The sequence below is a fragment of the Leptopilina heterotoma genome, unplaced genomic scaffold, assembly GCF_015476425.1.
Source record: "Leptopilina heterotoma isolate Lh14 unplaced genomic scaffold, ASM1547642v1 Lhet_279, whole genome shotgun sequence".
NCBI lineage: Eukaryota > Metazoa > Arthropoda > Insecta > Hymenoptera > Figitidae > Leptopilina > Leptopilina heterotoma.
This window is the reverse complement of record NW_025110987.1, coordinates 1,091,310-1,108,881: the sequence shown is the minus strand read 5'-3', so window position 1 is coordinate 1,108,881 and position 17,572 is coordinate 1,091,310.

The following is a 17,572-nucleotide window of genomic DNA, read 5'->3' as shown; positions in this document are numbered from 1 at the left end:
TAGATAAAAATATAATTCATAAAAAAACTGTTGGTTCTGAAATTCCATCGCAGGTATTGCCGTGCCCTAGAATTATAGTGTTCCTATTTTCGGTACCAATCAGGGCTCTGATTGATACTGGAAGCCAGATCACAGCGATCTCAGAGGAATGCTATAGTTATATGAAGTTACATGGGAAATTTAACGAACTGCCAGTCTCGAATATAACTTTATTTACCGCGATCGGAAAAAAAAATCAACCACAATAAAAAAGCAAGTTGCGTGTACGATATCTATTGATGGAAAACATTTTGATATTAATTTATTGATTGTCCCTAGATTGTCGAATATGATTATTATTGGAAGCGATTGGTTAAGTGACAATAGGGTTATTATAAATTACGAAGTAAATGAAATATCGATAGATGGGATGTGTGTTTCAAAACTTGTGGCAACTTTTGGTAAAAGACCTGCGGAAAATTCACAACGTAAAATAGATGCGGATGATGTTACGTATATTCAGACAATTGATTGCGAAGTTGATAGTGATATAAATTTATTTGACTATTCGGAAAATAATATAAAGATGAATTATTTTACCCTTGAAGTTGATAAAAAAATAGCGAACCAGGTAGATGAAAGCAATTTTCTAGATTTTCCAAAGGTTAATATAATTTCGGGAAATTTAATACAGGAGAATGAATTTGACGCTACAGTAAAAGATAATATTCGAATTTTAAATGGTATTGAAAATCTCGGAAATGAAATTGACAGTTCTATAAATAATAATAAATTTTTGCGTGATCTTGAAGATGTCATAAATGATTTGAGTAATTTAAATGAAGTCGAGAAACGAGAATTTTTTCGAGTAATGTCACAGTTTGGAAAACTATTTTCTCAAAAAAGTTGTAGTGCTGATGTCGAACCTTACCGTCTAAAAATAAAAAAACATGATACGATTGTAAGAAAGACGTATCCGGTTCCCTTTATTCACAGAGAAAAAACGGATGTTACGATGTTGGAAATGTTAAAACGTAATATTATAGAACCGTCTACTAGTAAACATTGCAATCCGATTCGAATCGTCATAAAAAATGATGGAACGGTCCGTGTATGTTTAGACGCGCGATACGTAAATAATATCATAGAATCCGATCACGAAAGTCCTCCGTTAATTTGTGAATTATTACAAAAATTTCACGGGACTAATTTGATGTCACTGACTGATCTCGAATCAGGATATTGGCAAATACCTTTGCATCCTGAAAGTAGGAAGTACACGGCATTTTTGTACAATTCGAGAATGTATCAATTTTGCCGTGTACCATTCGGGTTAAAAACCGCGGGTTCTGCCTTTATACGATCGATAGCAATGGCTTTGGGGAATGATTTTCAGGATATCCTTACAATCTACATTGACGATTTTTTGATTGCGACTCCGGGTAATTTTTCTGACCATTTGAAGGCTATTGAACGGGTCTTTACTATTTTGCAGACTAAAAATTTTACGTTAAATCTAAAAAAAACTATTTTCTGTAAAAAGAAAGTTAAATTTCTCGGACATGAATTGTCTATTGACGGGATAAGACCCCTGCAGGATAAACTCGAGGTTATAAAAAATTTTGCAAGCCCTAAAAATCGTACAGAATTGCAATCATTTTTGGGAATTTGCACCTACTATCGACAGTTTACGGTACGTCATTCTAGTTTAATTGAACCTTTTAGATTATTGTTAAAAGAAAAAAATCGTTTTGCATGGAATGAGGTTCATGAAAAAGCATTTAATATTATGAAGGGAGCGTTTATTGATTGCGTCCGTTTAAGTCATCACATTCCTGGAAAAAAATACCGATTGCAAACAGATGCCTCAGATATTGGGATAAGCGGCATTCTGTATCAATTCGATGATTTGGGGGAGAGTAGAATAGTATCACTTGTCAGTCGATGTTTAAATGTCGCCAAAGTAAATTACTCGACGACGGAGAAGGAACTCCTGGCAATTGTTTATGCGGTTACAAAACTCCGAACATATTTGGTAGGGCATGAATTCGTAATCGTGACGGATCATAAGGGCTTGACCTTCTTAAATAGTACGAATTATCTAAACTCGCGTTTGATTAGATGGAGTCTCGTTCTCCAACAATATGATTTTCAGGTGGAATATTGTCGAGGAAAAGATAATATCATCGCGGATTTTTTTAGCAGAAATCCTGAAGGGAGATTTGAAAATACGCGCTCGAATCAATTATCTATTGACGTGTTATGTGTTGAACAAAATAATCAGGGGGTATACGATTGTAGTGCCGTTGAATTTACTAAAGATTTAAACCATTCGTTAAAAAATTTAGAATTTCTGCAAAAAGAAGATCCTGAAATAAAAATTATTATACAAAGAGTTGAAAATAATGAGTTGAATGATGTATTTACCATTAAAGAGGGAATTTTATTTCGATATGTAGAAAAAAAGAATAATTGGCAAATTATGATTCCGCAATTATTGACAAGGGATTTAATTGACTGCGTGCATGCAAAATTAGGACACCCGGGATTATATAAAACCATTTCTTATATATCTAAATTTTACTATTGGAAATTCATGAATCGAGAAATAAAAAAATTCGTACTCTCGTGTGACCTTTGCCAACGGGTAAAAATACCGAATATTAATATGGAAGGGAAATACAATATGGTGGAATCAGCAAGGCCAGGTGACTTGGTAAGTGTCGACTTTTTTGGTCCATTACCAAGGTCAGTGGGGGGTATGGAGTATGTGTTCGTGGTCCTGGATGTTTTCTCCAAGTATGTTCGATTATTTGCAATTAAGAAAGAGACGACCGATACAATTTTGAGAAAATTAAATGAGTCATATTTTCCGGAAATGGGGATTCCAAATCGGATACTGTCGGATAATGGTACTCAGTTTTCATCTCCAAAATGGGCTACGCGATTACGGGAAAAGGGGATTAAAGTGCTTTTTTCATCGGTCCGACATCCACAAGGTAACCCTGTGGAGCGGGTTATGCGAGAGATCGGTCGGCTGTTTCGAACCTTGTGCTCCGACAAGCATACGCGTTGGGCCAAGTGTATAGGTGACCTTGAATTTTTTCTTAACGCTACAACTCATTCTAGCACGGGCTTTTCGCCAATGGAGCTTCATTTCGGAAAAACGCCCAAAGACCAAATTATGGAAATAATAAGTTTCCCGGAAACAGTTAAATTATCGAGGGATGCAATGATTGTACTCGCGAAAGAAAAAATGAAAAAAAAATTTGAACAGAGATTAAAATATCAAAAGGGTTCATCGCAGGTATGTTTAGAGGAGGGTGACCTCGTTTTATTGCGAATACCAAAGCAATAAGATGCAATCAAAAAATTGACACGAAAATTTTTTCACATTTTTTATGGCCCTTATTTGATAAAAAAGATTTTAAAAATGGATCATTTGAATTGGTGGATCCTGCGAACTATGAAAGGCGGATTGGGGTTCATAATAGGAGTCATTTGAAAAAATATGTTACACCGGAATTGAAAGATAAGACAGGATAATTATAAAGGAATAAAAGAAAAAAGGAAAAAAGAATTTTTTTTTTGAAAATTTTTTGTTAAAAATGGATAATTGAAATTCTAGTTATATTTGGTTGATCATTTTGATTGTGAATATTAAGTGGTAAATTTTGCGTAAATCATGGTCATTGTTCATGGCGTTAATGTTATGTAAGAATGAGTATATTTCGTGAAATAAAATTTGTCACATATGTATTGTAGTCGACACAATTGTAATGATTATTAAATAATTGAGAATGCTGAATATTGATTCATTTTAGCACTTTTTTTTTCTTTTTAATTCAGGTGTCTTATAGGTTTACTTCGTCGTTTATAAGTATGTAAGTTTGGATTTGTTGTTAAAATTTATAAACTTTGAATTGTTTGATGTATCAAAGTTTAGGGGGAGAATGAAAGGAGCATAGATAGCTTATGATGAGAAGACAGTCAGAAATTTTTGTAGCCTTAAATTCGATTTTATTAATGGGCTAAGAGAGGCGCGGGGATCTTGCGGGAAGAGGAGAGTGCTGGGCAGTGGGGCTTTATAATTCGGTATGGGGGGTTTTACTAGCGGAAAAGCGTGTCTGGTTCCTTGCACAGTTTTTCTCACTTACCGTTGTGGTGTCGAAAACCTTAGCCGCTTCTCTGTGTGTCGCCGACAGCCCAGAGGTAGGAAATTTTAGTTTCAAAAGATTTAAATTAGTTTGTTAAAATGTTCTTATTTTTTTTGATTTTTATATATATCTAAAGTATTATCATTCTTTAAAAATAAAATAGAGTGGCGATTTAAGTGGGGCTACGGAGTGAGAAAGGAATGCGAAGGGAAAAAAACTGTGCAGAGAGGAAAACTAAGAATTGAATATATCGCTAATTCCCGGATCTTGGCCATTGACGAAAGGGAAATGCTTTATAAAATCATAACCAATGTGGGCGAAAATAAATAGGATTTGAGGACTAAAATTATCCTGGGACGATCCAGCCTCAGCACTCTCTACAATTCGCGCCAGATCTGCCATCCACGCACTATTCTCTCTCTAATTAAGGGCACCAACGGCTAAGTCTTATTTTAAATTTTATTGTCTTTGTTTCGTCTTTTCTTTTATTGTTCTATCTTAGATAAATTGTTAAATTTTGACTTTCTCTAAATTATGAGTTATCTTGTCTAAGAATTTACGAAGCTTACAAAATTTATTTCATATGCATATCTCTTTCTAATTCTATTTGTGTTAATTAAATATTATTGATTTGTATATGTATTAATTCTCCAATTATTGTTCTGAATGAATGTGATGTGAATGCCGATCGGTATAATTTTTCGTTTAGATATTCATATTTATTGTAATTGGACAATTGTATTGATATTTTGCAACCAAACAATATTGCATTATAAATTAAACTATATTATTGATTAATTGATTTGGATTTTTATATTGTATCTTAATATTTTACCTATTTTTGTTAATATCAATTTCATAATTTTGGTTCATTTAATTCATTTTCGAATAGATATAACTTGTCATTAAATTAAATTCTTAAATTTATCTTTTGGTATTTATATAAAGTAAAATTTTATTACATTTTGGCGCCCGAACAGGGACCCGAGTGTGTGTCCTTCAGATTTTAATTGTTTTCTTATATATTGTGTGAAAGAAAATTTTGTTTATGTCCGATAAGACTCCCATCAAAACACGTTCGCAAGCGAAAAGAAATTTGTCGGTTTCATTTAAATCAGAACGCAAAAGCAAACGTACTCGTGTTTATAATTCTAGAAGAATGGAGAGCGAAAATTCGGAGCCGGCTTTAATTGATGCTCAAAGGCAAATTGATTAATTGAATTCAGAATTATTACGTGTAAAAAAAACTTGTAAAGAACAATTAGATCTCTTTACAGCCGAACTTAATAATTTGCGTCAGTTGAATCATGCCCAGAATGAACAGCTTATTAATATTCGCAAAAATTCGTTAAGTCAATCTGTTAATAATAATCAACAAATTTTTCAAACATTAATTGACGGACTTTGTATGACGCATCTCGATGTAAAACCACCTACTTTTGACGGTTCGCAGAATCCCCAAAATTTTTTAGACAAATTAGAGAAGTTTTTTATTGTTAAACAAATTCCGGATACAAATCGATTAATCTATTTGGATGCGGCTTTTTTAGATAAGGCAAAATTATGGTTCGAGATACAATCATTGCAGACTTACACAGAATTTAAAAAAAAATTTATTGGTGAATTTTATTCTATTCCCGTGCAAGTAAAAATAAAATCAGATTGGGGGGCACGAAGGTTCGATCCAGCTAGGGATCAATTGCATACTTATTTTCTTAAGCAGGTTAAAGAGGCACAATTTTTCTCCCCACCCATTGCAAAATACGAATTACATTACACCATTATCCAACAGTTACCGTTTCGTGCAAGAGAAATTCTCTCGACCGTGGATTTCTCTGATTTTGAGAAAATATCCCAATCGTTATCGCAATTAGATAATGCTTTTGAAGATAAGCAAAATAATACAAAAAAAACATGCATGCGCATTCGGACTTGGGAGATCGACGAAATCATGATAATAAGGGGTACCAAGGTAAAGGGGGAGAGGGACGATCTATGCCTGGAAGGGGTTATCAGCAAGGTGGGACTCGAAGCGCAGGGGGGCAAAGTGTCGCTGCTACCCATGTAGAGGGGATCCACTATAGTGGGGAATATGTTCGTCATAATGATCGCGATCCTGGAGATTTCTCGAATACTGCTATAAGCCTACCAGATTTGACAATACCCCCACCTCAGTACATTGCCTCTCTTAGTCACGCGAAATATCATAGTCGGGACGATTTAAACTCGTAGGCGGCGCGGTGTATAATGTGGAAACATCGCGCCCATACGATTATGATGATTTTGCTAATTTAGATAAAAATATAATTCATAAAAAAACTGTTGGTTCTGAAATTCCATCGCAGGTATTGCCGTGCCCTAGAATTATAGTGTTCCTATTTTCGGTACCAATCAGGGCTCTGATTGATACTGGAAGCCAGATCACAGCGATCTCAGAGGAATGCTATAGTTATATGAAGTTACATGGGAAATTTAACGAACTGCCAGTCTCGAATATAACTTTATTTACCGCGATCGGAAAAAAAATCAACCACAATAAAAAAGCAAGTTGCGTGTACGATATCTATTGATGGAAAACATTTTGATATTAATTTATTGATTGTCCCTAGATTGTCGAATATGATTATTATTGGAAGCGATTGGTTAAGTGACAATAGGGTTATTATAAATTACGAAGTAAATGAAATATCGATAGATGGGATGTGTGTTTCAAAACTTGTGGCAACTTTTGGTAAAAGACCTGCGGAAAATTCACAACGTAAAATAGATGCGGATGATGTTACGTATATTCAGACAATTGATTGCGAAGTTGATAGTGATATAAATTTATTTGACTATTCGGAAAATAATATAAAGATGAATTATTTTACCCTTGAAGTTGATAAAAAAATAGCGAACCAGGTAGATGAAAGCAATTTTCTAGATTTTCCAAAGGTTAATATAATTTCGGGAAATTTAATACAGGAGAATGAATTTGACGCTACAGTAAAAGATAATATTCGAATTTTAAATGGTATTGAAAATCTCGGAAATGAAATTGACAGTTCTATAAATAATAATAAATTTTTGCGTGATCTTGAAGATGTCATAAATGATTTGAGTAATTTAAATGAAGTCGAGAAACGAGAATTTTTTCGAGTAATGTCACAGTTTGGAAAACTATTTTCTCAAAAAAGTTGTAGTGCTGATGTCGAACCTTACCGTCTAAAAATAAAAAAACATGATACGATTGTAAGAAAGACGTATCCGGTTCCCTTTATTCACAGAGAAAAAACGGATGTTACGATGTTGGAAATGTTAAAACGTAATATTATAGAACCGTCTACTAGTAAACATTGCAATCCGATTCGAATCGTCATAAAAAATGATGGAACGGTCCGTGTATGTTTAGACGCGCGATACGTAAATAATATCATAGAATCCGATCACGAAAGTCCTCCGTTAATTTGTGAATTATTACAAAAATTTCACGGGACTAATTTGATGTCACTGACTGATCTCGAATCAGGATATTGGCAAATACCTTTGCATCCTGAAAGTAGGAAGTACACGGCATTTTTGTACAATTCGAGAATGTATCAATTTTGCCGTGTACCATTCGGGTTAAAAACCGCGGGTTCTGCCTTTATACGATCGATAGCAATGGCTTTGGGGAATGATTTTCAGGATATCCTTACAATCTACATTGACGATTTTTTGATTGCGACTCCGGGTAATTTTTCTGACCATTTGAAGGCTATTGAACGGGTCTTTACTATTTTGCAGACTAAAAATTTTACGTTAAATCTAAAAAAAACTATTTTCTGTAAAAAGAAAGTTAAATTTCTCGGACATGAATTGTCTATTGACGGGATAAGACCCCTGCAGGATAAACTCGAGGTTATAAAAAATTTTGCAAGCCCTAAAAATCGTACAGAATTGCAATCATTTTTGGGAATTTGCACCTACTATCGACAGTTTACGGTACGTCATTCTAGTTTAATTGAACCTTTTAGATTATTGTTAAAAGAAAAAAATCGTTTTGCATGGAATGAGGTTCATGAAAAAGCATTTAATATTATGAAGGGAGCGTTTATTGATTGCGTCCGTTTAAGTCATCACATTCCTGGAAAAAAATACCGATTGCAAACAGATGCCTCAGATATTGGGATAAGCGGCATTCTGTATCAATTCGATGATTTGGGGGAGAGTAGAATAGTATCACTTGTCAGTCGATGTTTAAATGTCGCCAAAGTAAATTACTCGACGACGGAGAAGGAACTCCTGGCAATTGTTTATGCGGTTACAAAACTCCGAACATATTTGGTAGGGCATGAATTCGTAATCGTGACGGATCATAAGGGCTTGACCTTCTTAAATAGTACGAATTATCTAAACTCGCGTTTGATTAGATGGAGTCTCGTTCTCCAACAATATGATTTTCAGGTGGAATATTGTCGAGGAAAAGATAATATCATCGCGGATTTTTTTAGCAGAAATCCTGAAGGGAGATTTGAAAATACGCGCTCGAATCAATTATCTATTGACGTGTTATGTGTTGAACAAAATAATCAGGGGGTATACGATTGTAGTGCCGTTGAATTTACTAAAGATTTAAACCATTCGTTAAAAAATTTAGAATTTCTGCAAAAAGAAGATCCTGAAATAAAAATTATTATACAAAGAGTTGAAAATAATGAGTTGAATGATGTATTTACCATTAAAGAGGGAATTTTATTTCGATATGTAGAAAAAAAGAATAATTGGCAAATTATGATTCCGCAATTATTGACAAGGGATTTAATTGACTGCGTGCATGCAAAATTAGGACACCCGGGATTATATAAAACCATTTCTTATATATCTAAATTTTACTATTGGAAATTCATGAATCGAGAAATAAAAAAATTCGTACTCTCGTGTGACCTTTGCCAACGGGTAAAAATACCGAATATTAATATGGAAGGGAAATACAATATGGTGGAATCAGCAAGGCCAGGTGACTTGGTAAGTGTCGACTTTTTTGGTCCATTACCAAGGTCAGTGGGGGGTATGGAGTATGTGTTCGTGGTCCTGGATGTTTTCTCCAAGTATGTTCGATTATTTGCAATTAAGAAAGAGACGACCGATACAATTTTGAGAAAATTAAATGAGTCATATTTTCCGGAAATGGGGATTCCAAATCGGATACTGTCGGATAATGGTACTCAGTTTTCATCTCCAAAATGGGCTACGCGATTACGGGAAAAGGGGATTAAAGTGCTTTTTTCATCGGTCCGACATCCACAAGGTAACCCTGTGGAGCGGGTTATGCGAGAGATCGGTCGGCTGTTTCGAACCTTGTGCTCCGACAAGCATACGCGTTGGGCCAAGTGTATAGGTGACCTTGAATTTTTTCTTAACGCTACAACTCATTCTAGCACGGGCTTTTCGCCAATGGAGCTTCATTTCGGAAAAACGCCCAAAGACCAAATTATGGAAATAATAAGTTTCCCGGAAACAGTTAAATTATCGAGGGATGCAATGATTGTACTCGCGAAAGAAAAAATGAAAAAAAAATTTGAACAGAGATTAAAATATCAAAAGGGTTCATCGCAGGTATGTTTAGAGGAGGGTGACCTCGTTTTATTGCGAATACCAAAGCAATAAGATGCAATCAAAAAATTGACACGAAAATTTTTTCACATTTTTTATGGCCCTTATTTGATAAAAAAGATTTTAAAAATGGATCATTTGAATTGGTGGATCCTGCGAACTATGAAAGGCGGATTGGGGTTCATAATAGGAGTCATTTGAAAAAATATGTTACACCGGAATTGAAAGATAAGACAGGATAATTATAAAGGAATAAAAGAAAAAAGGAAAAAAGAATTTTTTTTTTGAAAATTTTTTGTTAAAAATGGATAATTGAAATTCTAGTTATATTTGGTTGATCATTTTGATTGTGAATATTAAGTGGTAAATTTTGCGTAAATCATGGTCATTGTTCATGGCGTTAATGTTATGTAAGAATGAGTATATTTCGTGAAATAAAATTTGTCACATATGTATTGTAGTCGACACAATTGTAATGATTATTAAATAATTGAGAATGCTGAATATTGATTCATTTTAGCACTTTTTTTTTCTTTTTAATTCAGGTGTCTTATAGGTTTACTTCGTCGTTTATAAGTATGTAAGTTTGGATTTGTTGTTAAAATTTATAAACTTTGAATTGTTTGATGTATCAAAGTTTAGGGGGAGAATGAAAGGAGCATAGATAGCTTATGATGAGAAGACAGTCAGAAATTTTTGTAGCCTTAAATTCGATTTTATTAATGGGCTAAGAGAGGCGCGGGGATCTTGCGGGAAGAGGAGAGTGCTGGGCAGTGGGGCTTTATAATTCGGTATGGGGGGTTTTACTAGCGGAAAAGCGTGTCTGGTTCCTTGCACAGTTTTTCTCACTTACCGTTGTGGTGTCGAAAACCTTAGCCGCTTCTCTGTGTGTCGCCGACAGCCCAGAGGTAGGAAATTTTAGTTTCAAAAGATTTAAATTAGTTTGTTAAAATGTTCTTATTTTTTTTGATTTTTATATATATCTAAAGTATTATCATTCTTTAAAAATAAAATAGAGTGGCGATTTAAGTGGGGCTACGGAGTGAGAAAGGAATGCGAAGGGAAAAAAACTGTGCAGAGAGGAAAACTAAGAATTGAATATATCGCTAATTCCCGGATCTTGGCCATTGACGAAAGGGAAATGCTTTATAAAATCATAACCAATGTGGGCGAAAATAAATAGGATTTGAGGACTAAAATTATCCTGGGACGATCCAGCCTCAGCACTCTCTACAATTCGCGCCAGATCTGCCATCCACGCACTATTCTCTCTCTAATTAAGGGCACCAACGGCTAAGTCTTATTTTAAATTTTATTGTCTTTGTTTCGTCTTTTCTTTTATTGTTCTATCTTAGATAAATTGTTAAATTTTGACTTTCTCTAAATTATGAGTTATCTTGTCTAAGAATTTACGAAGCTTACAAAATTTATTTCATATGCATATCTCTTTCTAATTCTATTTGTGTTAATTAAATATTATTGATTTGTATATGTATTAATTCTCCAATTATTGTTCTGAATGAATGTGATGTGAATGCCGATCGGTATAATTTTTCGTTTAGATATTCATATTTATTGTAATTGGACAATTGTATTGATATTTTGCAACCAAACAATATTGCATTATAAATTAAACTATATTATTGATTAATTGATTTGGATTTTTATATTGTATCTTAATATTTTACCTATTTTTGTTAATATCAATTTCATAATTTTGGTTCATTTAATTCATTTTCGAATAGATATAACTTGTCATTAAATTAAATTCTTAAATTTATCTTTTGGTATTTATATAAAGTAAAATTTTATTACATCTCTGTTGTGCCGCTGACCGAAGGGCATCGTTAGTAAACACTATTTGGGATAGAATTCATTCAAAGCGATATACCAGAACACCACAGAAATATTAAAGCTTGATAAGATGAATCAGTTCCAAAAGGTTTTACAATATATATTATTATATATTATATATATATAATTATATATTATATTATTATATATTATATTTTTTACAATATCTACTTGTCCCTAACCAAACTTTCGGATGGGTTAAACGACAAAACTTTGTAATGATTAAGAATTACTAATTCTAAGACGCATCTTTTTAAAGTTAATTAAACAGTGAACACTTTCCTGGATGAAAATTAAAAATTTTAAATCTTGAAAAAAGTAATAACCTTTTTGATCGTAATCGACATAATTTATCATTTTTCATTAATAAGACAAATGGCACATCAACATGACTTACGGGAAATAAAAGTTCAAATTATTAGAATTATTTTGAGACATAGTAAATTGATGTGCCTCGTGTCTTCAAAAAACTGTTGTAATTTAAATAACAGAAAATACGTGCGTACAAAATTTAAAAACGACCGTAATTCGAGTGATACTCCACGAAAATCAAATAAAAGTATTTCAAAAGTACTTGCATATATTTTCGCATATGCCATTTAAGGAGGTTGTTTACAGGTATGCAAACCTTCGGAAAAAATATTGAATTGACATTAAAGAATTTTTTAATATTATTGTTATTCGTATTTTCTGGAAGAACAAATATCAATTTTCAAGAAAAAAATTTGAAACTTACAAAAATTGTTTATATAGTCATTTTACATATGATCAAAGTTATCTTCATATTAAAAGGTTAAACTTCTTCAAAACTAATTCGATTGAAGTCAATGATGGCTTATTTTCTTCAGAAAATGGTTCTCTATATCTTGACCGCTCAGATTTATAAAAAATACACTGTTTTGAAAATATGCTTATTTGATTAAAATTTTTTTAAAATTAAATCACTTTTTTTAAACAAATAAGCATATTTTCAAAACGGTGTATTTTTTTATAAATCTAAGCGATCAAGTTATAAAGAATCATTTTCTGAAGAAAATAAGCCATCATTGACTTAAATCGAATCAGTTTTGAAAAAGTTTAACCTTTTAATATGAAGAAAACTTTGATCATATGCAAAATGACTAAATAAACAATTTTTGTAAGTTTCAAATTTTTTTCTTGAAAATTGATATTGGTTCTTCCAGAAGATACGAGTAACAATAATATTAAAAAATTCTTTAATGTCATTTCAATATTTTTTCTGAAGGTGAATGTGCTTCAAGAAAAAATACTTTATTGCAACGATAATGTAAAAATATTTATAATTACGGTCGACCGTAATCGACCAAAAGTTTTTGGAAAACAAATTTTTAAGTATGAAGTTGTCGATTCTCACTTTTTTATAGAAACTGTTAATAAATAAAACTGAAAGTTAAGTTTCAATGTTTATTTTGATTTTTTTACACAGAATAAATCATCTAAAAAATTAATTCTGAAAAAAAAGATATAAGAAAAGAAAATAGAAAAAAATGAATAGAAATTGGAAAGTTTTTTAGTGTTAAATTTAAATAAAATGTATCTGGAAATTGCTATGTAGGTAAACTTTATACATTATAATTTCATATTTTTACAATTCAGTTTAATTAAAATATATTTTTTACATAAAAACCATTTTAATTTATTAGTAATTCAAAAAAAAGAAAAGTAATGGTAATCACTAGTAATAATATAATAAATATAAAAGGTGGATTCCACGTCAGTTCAACACACTTTTTTTCATGACTTTTTGGGATTTGGCTGTACTTTTGTAAATTTATTACTATTATAGTGATAAACAACTTCACCAAATATTTTTTCAAAATTTTGAAAATTACCAAAAATATGGCATTTTCAAAATTTTTGTCTTTTTTTTAAAGTGCTATAACTTTGGTTCTAATTAACCGATTTTGGATTTTGAAAAAAGAATTTCTTTGGTTTTAAGTATATTTTAAGTTACAATTAATATAAAAAAGAAAAATTCAAAAAACATTTTTTTTTAAATTTTGAAAAATTAAAAATCCGTTTTTGAAAAAACATCATCTTCGATTTTTTTCAAAATTTTACTAAATGTTAGGGCAAATGTGCTTTACATGTCCTGTAAGTTTCATCTTGGGATCTCAAAGGGATTCGGAGTAAAAAAATAAAACGTAACCACAAATTACGAATATATGGGGCAAAAAATAGTGATTTTTAAAGGGGTTTTCACGGCCTATAAGCTGGTGATGAAAAAAAAGTTGTTTTCTGTCAATTTGACCTTGAAATTCAAGGTCAAATTCTTAATTTCAATATACAGTAGAACCCGGTTAATACGATCCCGTTTAATACGATTTGCCGCTTAAGACGCTCATTTATGGTGGTCCCCGCAATTAAAGACATACATTTTATATCCCACCTTTTCCCGCATAAGATGCATTCTTAGTGCGGTCCCTACAGAATCGTAATAACCAAGTTCTACTGTATCTCAAAATCGGTGTTTTTTATTTTTTTGTAACCTATCCCGCAATCGAAAGCTTACCTTTTTTATATGAGCCATGTAAATTCAGAGTGGGACCATGGAACTTTTTGAAGACATTAATTATAAATCGTCATTTTCTATGTAAAATAATGATAAATTATTATTTTCCTCAAAAATTCTCATGGTCCCACTCTGATTTTTACATGGCTCATAGAAAAAAGGTCACCAGCTTATAGCCCGTGAAAACCCCTTAAAAAATCACTATTCATACTTTAAATTTCATTAATTTTACTTATCAATATATTAAATCGAAAAAAAGATATTATCAAAAAAATCAAAATTTTGAAACTCCATAACTCAAAAAATATTTTATCAAATTAAAAAAAAATAATATTTACACTTCTACTAATAATAGTAAAATTTTAGCAAAGTTTAGAGAAAATTCATTATTTACCTGGGCAGTTGAGGAATTTTGCCCCATATGATCGTAATTTGTGGTTACGTTTTATTTTTTTACTCCGAATCCCTTTGAGATCCCAATATGAAACTTACAGGACATGTAAAGCACATTTGCCCTAACATTTAGTAAAATTTAAAAAAAAATCGAAGATGATATTTTTTCAAAAACGGATTTTTAATTTTTTAAAATTTCAAAAAAAATTTTTTTTGAATTTTTCTTTTTTATATTAATTGTAACTTAAAATATACTTAAAATCAAAGATAACATTTTTTAAATCCAAAATCGGTTAATTAGAACCAAAGTTATAGCTTTTTCAAAAAAAAGACAAAAGTACAGCCAAATCCCAACAGGTCATGAAAATAAGTGTGTTGAACTGATGTGGAATCCACCAAAAGTAATATGTATAATATATGAGACATTCTCTGAAAAAAAGCCACTTAAAAAAAAGTGCTCAGTTATTTTCGGCAATAATATGTCTTTTAGTACATGTAAAAACTAAGAGAAAAAACATGATTTTAGGTCCGTGCAATGCGGGGTTGCCATACTGTCAGGGGTCAAACCTTTAGCAAAATAATTTTCGTACTCAAAAATGCCACTAGGTGGCACTGATGAATGCTTTCTTACAACCGAGTTTATTTATGCATATTATAGGTATCGCGACTTTTTGTACCTATATAACATTTTCTACTATTAGTGAATGGTAACTTTTTTCACAGTAAGTACATTTATAAATTTATTTTTTCTTTATCATTAATTGTCTAATTTTAATTTAAAGACCATAAAAAATGTACGAAAAATCAATAACTGCAAAATTATTGGAGTACCTCAAAATTTGTATTTGTGCGACAAATGACGCAAACATGTTTCGACTAAAGGTTGGCCTGAGATTTTTACTGTTGTACCTAAACCTTCTACTTCTTTAGGAAATTTGAAAAAAAATCAGCAAAAGTATTACTTTCATTAGTAGACTTATTGACCGTATCATACATGGAATCTGAATCAGATTTGTTTTCAGAGTCAAATTTATTATTATCCTTAAATTCTTTTTCGACTTAAAATTCACTCAAATTTCCTGAAGAAGTAGAATGTTCAGGTACAGCAGTAAAAATCTCAGGCCAACCTTCTGTCGAAACCTGTTTGCGAAATTTGTCGCACAAATACAAATTTTGAGGTACTCCAATAATTTTTCAGTTATTGATTTTTCGTACATTTTTATTTTTATGGTCTTTAAATTAAAATGGAATAAAACATTTAACAAAAAACATTTTTCAGAAAACTTAGACAATGAATAATAAAGAAAAAATAAAATTATAAATGTACTTACTGTGAAAAAAGTTACCATTCACTAATAGTAGAAAATGTTATAGGTACAAAATGTCGCGATACTTAGAATATGCGTAAATAAACTCGGTTGTAAGAAAGCATTCATCAGTGCCACCTAGTGGCATTTTTGGGTACTCGGATTCTATACGCGAGAGCATTTTCTCGAATTGAGAGCGTGCGCTGAGCTAGTTTTTAATTTGTAACTCATACAAATATTGCTGTCCCAAAATTTCTTTTGGTGGGATAAAAAGGTAATAAACAAGTTGTAAATCCAGATGTTCATTACATGAACATTTTGCTTTCTCTTTACGATCAGCAAAAAAAATTTGCTTCTTCGTGGAGGAAGCATTAACGATAAAAATATTTCATTTTTAAATCATTTTTAATACAATTTGACATTTATAAAATAAAGTTCATTCGTCTTAATAGAAAGAATAAAATTTTCTTATACAGTAATATAAATCTAAAAAAACAAAAAAAAATTTAGTAAAAAAGTGAATTTTTCAACTTCAATTGTAATTAATTTTATAATTTTCAATAGAATATATACTTTATATACATCAATCGATTCGGCTTGATGCAAAGAATAGGATTTTTGATTTATATTTCAATAAATTTTAACATTTTATTGTACAGATACATGATTTTTAAGAAAAAATGAATTTTTATTAAAAGTGCAAATTTTTTGTCTATAATTGGTTTTAATTCTATTAATTTAAATACAATATACAGTACCGTCCGAAATTGTCAGTCCACCCATTTTCAAAGGAATGACAAAAATTTTTTAACATAAAATTCATAAAAAGTAAAATTTTTTTTGGTTTATATTTTGAAAGACGATAAAATTTTAAAAAGAATAAGACCTTACAGAAGTCATTTGGCCAAAATTTGTAGAAGATATTCTTAAAAATCGTCATTTTCAATGTTTTACAAAAATTTGAATAACTTCTAAAATAATGAACGCTTTTTAATAATCTTAGGCTTATTTTAAAGACCATTTTCTACAGAATAAGAATTACTTATAGGCATTAACCTGTAATTTTTAACTTGGAGTAAGCATGACGTCAAAGTTGGACAAAAAAATTCAAAAAATTTGAAATAATATTATTAAAAGAAAAATAATTTTTGAAACTCAAACATATATTTTTATTAAATTTTCTTGAAAAATCTACACCATATCATGTTTTATATATGTTCTAGAATAGTTTTTAGTACAAAAAATTGATTTCAAATTTTTCCAATTTTTTTGTCTAATTTTGACGTCATGCTTATTCCAAGTTAAAAATGACAGGTTAATGCTTATAAGTAATTCTTATTCCGTAGAAAAAGACCTTTAAAATAAGCCTAAGATTATTAAGAAGCGTTCATTATTTTAGAAGTTATTTAAATTTTTGTAAAACATTGAAAATGACGATTTTTAGGAATATCTTCTACAAATTTTGGCCAAATGACTTCTGTAAGGTCTTATTCTTTTCAAAATTTTATCGTCTTTCAAAATATAAACCAAAAAAAATTTTAGTTTTCATGAATTTTATGTTAAAAAATTTTTGTCATTCCTTTAAAAATGGGTGGACTGACAATTGCGGACGGTACTGTATACTTTATATATATATCAATCGATCTAACCGACAGATTAGCTCAGTCGGATAGATGCCTGGCGTTGGCGGTCGTTTAAGGACCAAGGGTATAAGTATCCTTGGTTCGCGCCCACTTGGCTTGGTATTTTTCCGGCACGTGAGACAATCTGAGCGG